Source organism: Salmo salar, unplaced genomic scaffold (genome assembly GCF_905237065.1).
Source record: "Salmo salar unplaced genomic scaffold, Ssal_v3.1, whole genome shotgun sequence".
NCBI classification, from domain to species: domain Eukaryota; kingdom Metazoa; phylum Chordata; class Actinopteri; order Salmoniformes; family Salmonidae; genus Salmo; species Salmo salar.
This window is the reverse complement of record NW_025547649.1, coordinates 277,211-285,550: the sequence shown is the minus strand read 5'-3', so window position 1 is coordinate 285,550 and position 8,340 is coordinate 277,211.

Here is an 8,340-nt window from a genome sequence, read left to right as displayed (position 1 = left end):
TAACTTCACCTAACAACAAATATAGGAAAATATCTCTGTGTGTTGTACAATAGCCTATCCATCAAGGAACAGTTCTCTACACATTATGAGCTAAGTATCTCTGTGTCCAAACAGACTAACGAGACCCTACTGTAAATCAAGCAGACAATAACGCATTATAAACATCAATTTGTTAGGGATGTTGGATCCAACATGGAGCACGGCATAACTGTCTTTACCAGAGTAATGAATGAAGAAGCACTTTGGTTGTTGTTGCATGTCCTGATGTTTGTCATGTGACTGTCATTCAGAAAATGATTTCCTGGATCAGCTGATGATAGTTGAACATGTGACTGTAACTAAACAGCTACAGTATTATGTGTAATTATTGAAGAACCACATTAATGACAGTATCCATTTGGGTGTTGTCAATAAAGTTAAGGTGACTCTCGGTTAGAACCATTGGATTTAGCAAACTCTGAAATTATTTAGGATTTCTGTTCCCATGAAAACTGTTTTCCCAGCGTAACATAAGGAGACACTAAATGTTAAGTAGGTAGAGAGCATTTCAGAGATCTGAATACAAAAAACTGTCCTAACAGGACAATAACCTAAACCACAAGGCCAAATCTACACTGGAGGAGCTTACCAAGATGACATTGAATGTTCCTGAGTGGCCTAGTTACAGTTCGGACTTAAATCGTCTTGAAAGTCTATGGCAAGACTTGAAAACGGCTTTCTAGCAATGATCAACAACCAACTTGACAGAACAGGAAGGATTTTCAAAAGAATAATGAATATTCACATGAATATCAGTCTCCTATTGGATGACATCACGACTTCCCATCAAGCCAACTCCTTGAAGGCCTTACTATGACATCACTCACTCCTTCTAGTTTGCAGTTGTTAAAAAAACACTATTTTGCTCAAAACATTTATTTGTTTCCCATTAGTGTGTTTATACTTTACTGTATTTATATATCACTTTTCAACAGGAAAAGTTTAAAAATCCCTGGAGGACTTCATGGACAATTCATACCGTACAAAAATATATTCAAGTGTAGAATGCCCTTTCAAAAAGCACACATTAGTTCAACAACTGCAGAGTTTGTGTCCCTGTTTTATAAGATAGTACTCACTGTGTTTACTGGTGTTAATCAGATCAATGTCCCTGTTTTATTAGATAGTACTCACTGTATTTACTTGTGTTAATCAGATCAATGTCCCTGTTTTATTAGATAGTACTCACTGTGTTTACTGGTGTTAACCAGATCAATGTCCCTGTTTTATAAGATAGTACTCACTGTATTTACTGGTGTTAATCAGATCAATGTCCCTGTTTTATTAGATAGTACTCACTGTATTTACTGGTGTTAACCAGATCAATGTCCCTGTTTTATAAGATAGTACTCACTGTATTTACTGGTGTTAATCAGATCAATGTCCCTGTTTTATTAGATAGTAATCACTGTATTTACTGGTGTTAATCAGATCAATGTCCCTGTTTTATTAGATAGTACTCACTGTATTTACTGGTGTTAATCAGATCAATGTCCCTGTTTTATTAGATAGTACTCACTGTATTTACTAGTGTTAATCAGTTCTCCAGTCTTCTCTTCTTCGTCCTCCTCTAATGTAACAGTCATCTCCCCCTCTTCATCTTTCACTCCAAAAACTGCATCTTCCTCCTCTTCTTTTACTGTAACATCCTCCTCCTCTTTCACTCTTTAGGCGTCTTCCTCTTCTTTCACTGTAACGTCTTTCTCTTCTTCTTTCACTGTAACAGCCTCACCCTCTACTTGTTTTTGTATTGTAACAGCCACCTCTTCCTCCTCCTCTTTCACGAGAGCTTCTTTCTCCGTCCAACAGCCCTCTTCTTTAGCAGGAGGAGAGTAGCTTAGTGAACTCATGGTCGGGGATGTTAGCTAGCTAGGCTAGTGCTAACTTAACCAGCCAGCTAGTTGACTTACAACGTAAATATTACATTAAATGGGGTAGCTAGTTGTTTCCACATAAGTATGTTTAAATCATAGTGACAAATAAACCACGAAATTGTCTAAAGAACTTGAATGCTCCGACTTTGTTGGCTAGCGAGCTACCGAGGTGGCTGCAGTTGTTGAAGAAGCGTTCCGTCCACTAGATTATACGTCACACTAGAAACATCGCCTGAAAGACACATATCGCCATCTGCTGTCTGGAGGGAGGAAACGCAGTTGAGGAGGGAAAACTATTTTTATTCTTCATTGAATTATAATATTATAAAGCAGTTTAGGGAAACGTTTTTTTCCTCTCCATTAAATATGAATATTATATCAACACGTATAAAGAGCAACAAGTGTTGTTTGATTAGTTCAGATTTTTTCTGAGAATTTAAAACAAACTCTACATCTACTCCACATCTGTATTTCTGATTCAGTCAAATAACTAGATATCAAAATAAGCACCTAGTTATTGATACCCTTGATAAAGATGAGCAAAAATTACTGTATAAAATAAATAAATAAACTTTACCCACTACCAGGATATTTTAACCCAAAACCTGGTCACCTCTCTGCTAGGAGGCTGAAACTTGGCCATAAGTGGATCTTCCAGCAAGACACATCAACATCCACAAAGAAATGGTTAATTGGGCACAAAATCAACATTTTTAATGGCCATCTCAGTCTTCGGACTTGAACTCCATTGAAAACCTGTGGTTTGAATTGAACAGGGCAGTCCATAAGACAGACTAAATAAATCAAGGACCTGGAGAGATTCTGTATGGAGGAATGGTCTAAGATACCACCCAATGTGTTCTCTAATCTCATAAAACATTTCAGTGTTGTTTTCCTCCCAAGGGGAGGGTGCTGGAGTATTGAAAACATGGGTGGCAGTAATTCAGACCCCTACCTTTTGAGAATTACATGTTAAATTAAATATATTTTTCTGAACAATTGTATTAGTTTAAAATAATATAGGACTAGCTATAGGACTAGGTCTATACTGCTCCTACATGGTGTAACAATACATCATGTAGATGTATATAATGAACAGACTAGGTCTATACTGCTCCTACATGGTGTAACAATACATCATGTAGATGTATATAATGAACAGACTAGGTCTATACTGCTCCTACATGGTGTAACAATACATCATGTAGATGTATATAATGAACAGACTAGGTCTATACTGCTCCTACATGGTGTAACAATACATCATGTAGATGTATATAATGAACAGACTAGGTCTATACTGCTCCTATATGGTGTAACAATACATCATGTAGATGTATATAATGAACAGACTAGGTCTATACTGCTCCTACATGGTGTAACAATACATCATGTAGATGTATATAATGAACAGACTAGGTCTATACTGCTCCTACATGGACTAACAATACATCATGTAGATGTATATAATGAACAGACTAGGTCTATACTGCTCCTACATGGTGTAACAATACATCATGTAGATGTATATAATGAACAGACTAGGTCTATACTGCTCCTACATGGTGTAACAATACATCATGTAGATGTATATAATGAACAGACTAGGTCTATACTGCTCCTACATGGTGTAACAATACATCATGTAGATGTATATAATGAACAGACTAGGTCTATACTGCTCCTACATGGTGTAACAATACTTCATGTAGATGTATATAATGAACAGACTAGGTCTATACTGCTCCTACATGGTGTAACAATACATCATGTAGATATATACTACCGTTCAAAAGTTTGGGGTCACTTAGAAATGTCCTTGTTTTTTAAAGAAAGCACATTTTTCATCCATTAAAATAATAATAAAATGAATCAGAAATACAGTGTAGACATTGTTAATGTTGTAAAAAAAATTAAGAAACAAAAAAATTAAACAAATTCACCTTTATTTAACCGACACAAACAACAACTTGTTCTTTAACAAAGCTTTTGTAAACAGTGTTGTTGCATAACAATCAGGCAGTAGAACAACAATAATCATCACCCTCTTGACCAATCTCCCCTCCCCTTAACATTGGGTTGATTCAGACCCTGTCAGTGTACCAGGTGGACATTGGGTTGATTCAGACCCTGTCAGTGTACCAGGTGGACATTGGGTTGATTCAGACCCTGCCAGTGTACCAGGTGGACATTGGGTTGATTCAGACCCTGCCAGTGTACCAGGTGGACATTGGGTTGATTCAGACCCTGTCAGTGTACCAGGTGGACATTGGGTTTGATTCAGACCCTGCCAGTGTACCAGGTGGACATTGGGTTGATTCAGACCCTGTCAGTGTACCAGGTGGACATTGGGTTGATTCAGACCCTGTCAGTGTACCAGGTGGACATTGGGTTGATTCAGACCCTGTCAGTGTACCAGGTGGACATTGGGTTGATTCAGACCCTGTCAGTGTACCAGGTGGACATTGGGTTTGATTCAGACCCTGTCAGTGTACCAGGTGGACATTGGGTTTGATTCAGACCCTGTCAGTGTACCAGGTGGACATTGGGTTTGATTCAGGCCCTGTCAGTGTACCAGGCGGACATTGGGTTTGATTCAAACCCTGTCAGTGTACCAGGTGGACATTGGGTTTGATTCAGACCCTGCCAGTGTACCAGGTGGACATTGGGTTGATTCAGACCCTGTCAGTGTACCAGGTGGACATTGGGTTTGATTCAGACCCTGCCAGTGTACCAGGTGGACATTGGGTTGATTCAGACCCTGCCAGTGTACCAGGTGGACATTGGGTTTGATTCAGACCCTGTCAGTGTACCAGGTGGACATTGGGTTTGATTCAGGCCCTGCCAGTGTACCAGGTGGACATTGGGTTTGATTCAGACCCTGTCAGTGTACCAGGTGGACATTGGGTTTGATTCAGACCCTGTCAGTGTACCAGGTGGACATTGGGTTTGATTCAGACCCTGTCAGTGTACCAGGTGGACATTGGGTTTGATTCAGACCCTGCCAGCATGGCCAGAAATGTATTCCAAGGTCAGTAACTTATAACCACAGAACCACCACAGACCTTTCATGCATGACTAAAAACACCTAAGTATTAGATTTACTGCCATGGTCTAGTATGTCACTGCATCAGACACCATTCACAATGCTGGCTGAGGTACGAGTAAAACATGACATATTATTTCCTAACCATTCACAATGCTGGCTGAGGTACGAGTAAAACATGACATATTATTTCCTAACCATTCACAATGCTGGCTGAGGTACGAGTAAAACATGACATATTATTTCCTAACCATTCACAATGCTGGCTGAGGTACGAGTAAAACATGACATATTATTTCCTAACCATTCACAATGCTGGCTGAGGTACGAGTAAAACATGACATATTATTTCCTAACCATTCACAATGCTGGCTGAGGTACGAGTAAAACATGACATATTATTTCCTAACCATTCACAATGCTGGCTGAGGTACGAGTAAAACATGACATATTATTTCCTAACCATTCACAATGCTGGCTGAGGTACGAGTAAAACATGACATATTATTTCCTAACCATTCACAATGCTGGCTGAGGTACGAGTAAAACATGACATATTATTTCCTAACCATTCACAATGCTGGCTGAGGTACGAGTAAAACATGACATATTATTTCCTAACCATTCACAATGCTGGCTGAGGTACTAGTAAAACATGACATATTATTTCCTAACCATTCACAATGCTGGCTGAGGTACGAGTAAAACATGACATATTATTTCCTAACCATTCACAATGCTGGCTGAGGTACGAGTAAAACATGACATATTATTTCCTAATTGTAAAAAAAATCCCCACTGTTTAACCAGAACAACATGAGTTGTGTCCTTCAAAGTGTTAGTCCATAATCATATTCAGCTACTTAGATGTCATGTATTGTCATGTTCTCTATAATGAAACATCACCACTGTAGATGTCATGTATTGTTATGTCATGTTCTCTATAATGACACATCACCACTGTAGATGTCATGTATTGTTATGTCATGTTCTCTATAATGAAACATCACCACTGTAGATGTCATGTATTGTCATGTCATGTTCTCTATAATGAAACATCACCACTGTAGATGTCATGTATTGTCATGTTCTCTATAATGAAACATCACCACTGTAGATGTCATGTATTGTTATGTCATGTTCTCTATAATGAAACATCACCACTGTAGATGTCATGTATTGTCATGTTATGTTCTCTATAATGAAACATCACCACTGTAGATGTCATGTATTGTTATGTTCTCTATAATGAAACATCACCACTGTAGATGTCATGTATTGTTATGTTCTCTATAATGAAACATCACCACTGTAGATGTCATGTATTGTTATGTCATGTTCTCTATAATGAAACATCACCACTGTAGATGTCATGTATTGTTATGTTCTCTATAATGAAACATCACCACTGTAGATGTCATGTATTGTTATGTTATGTTCTCTATAATGAAACATCACCACTGTAGATGTCATGTATTGTCATGTCATGTTCTCTATAATGAAACATCACCACTGTAGATGTCATGTATTGTCATGTTATGTTCTCTATAATGAAACATCACCACTGTAGATGTCATGTATTGTCATGTCATGTTCTCTATAATGAAACATCACCACTGTAGATGTCATGTATTGTTATGTCATGTTCTCTATAATGAAACATCACCACTGTAGATGTCATGTATTGTTATGTTCTCTATAATGAAACATCACCACTGTAGATGTCATGTATTGTCATGTTCTCTATAATGAAACATCACCACTGTAGATGTCATGTATTGTTATGTTATGTTCTCTATAATGAAACATCACCACTGTAGATGTCATGTATTGTCATGTTCTCTATAATGAAACATCACCACTGTAGATGTCATGTATTGTCATGTTATGTTCTCTATAATGAAACATCACCACTGTAGATGTCATGTATTGTCATGTCATGTTCTCTATAATGAAACATCACCACTGTAGATGTCATGTATTGTCATGTTATTCTCTATAATGAAACATCACCACTGTAGATGTCATGTATTGTTATGTCATGTTCTCTATAATGAAACATCACCACTGTAGATGTCATGTATTGTTATGTTATGTTCTCTATAATGAAACATCACCACTGTAGATGTCATGTATTGTTATGTTATGTTCTCTATAATGAAACATCACCACTGTAGATGTCATGTATTGTTATGTTCTCTATAATGAAACATCACCACTGTAGATGTCATGTATTGTTATGTTATGTTCTCTATAATGAAACATCACCACTGTAGATGTCATGTATTGTTATGTCATGTTCTCTATAATGAAACATCACCACTGTAGATGTCATGTATTGTTATGTTCTCTATAATGAAACATCACCACTGTAGATGTCATGTATTGTCATGTTCTCTATAATGAAACATCACCACTGTAGATGTCATGTATTGTTATGTTATGTTCTCTATAATGAAACATCACCACTGTAGATGTCATGTATTGTTATGTTCTCTATAATGAAACATCACCACTGTAGATGTCATGTATTGTTATGTCATGTTCTCTATAATGAAACATCACCACTGTAGATGTCATGTATTGTTATGTCATGTTCTCTATAATGAAACATCACCACTGTAGATGTCATGTATTGTCATGTTCTCTATAATGAAACATCACCACTGTAGATGTCATGTATTGTTATGTCATGTTCTCTATAATGAAACATCACCACTGTAGATGTCATGTATTGTTATGTTCTCTATAATGAAACATCACCACTGTAGATGTCATGTATTGTCATGTCATGTTCTCTATAATGAAACATCACCACTGTAGATGTCATGTATTGTTATGTCATGTTCTCTATAATGAAACATCACCACTGTAGATGTCATGTATTGTTATGTTCTCTATAATGAAACATCACCACTGTAGATGTCATGTATTGTTATGTCATGTTCTCTATAATGAAACATCACCACTGTAGATGTCATGTATTGTCATGTTCTCTATAATGAAACATCACCACTGTAGATGTCATGTATTGTCATGTCATGTTCTCTATAATGAAACATCACCACTGTAGATGTCATGTATTGTTATGTCATGTTCTCTATAATGAAACATCACCACTGTAGATGTCATGTATTGTTATGTTCTCTATAATGAAACATCACCACTGTAGATGTCATGTATTGTTATGTCATGTTCTCTATAATGAAACATCACCACTGTAGATGTCATGTATTGTTATGTTCTCTATAATGAAACATCACCACTGTAGATGTCATGTATTGTTATGTCATGTTCTCTATAATGAAACATCACCACTGTAGATGTCATGTATTGTTATGTTCTCTATAATGAAACATCACCACTGTAGATGTCATGTAT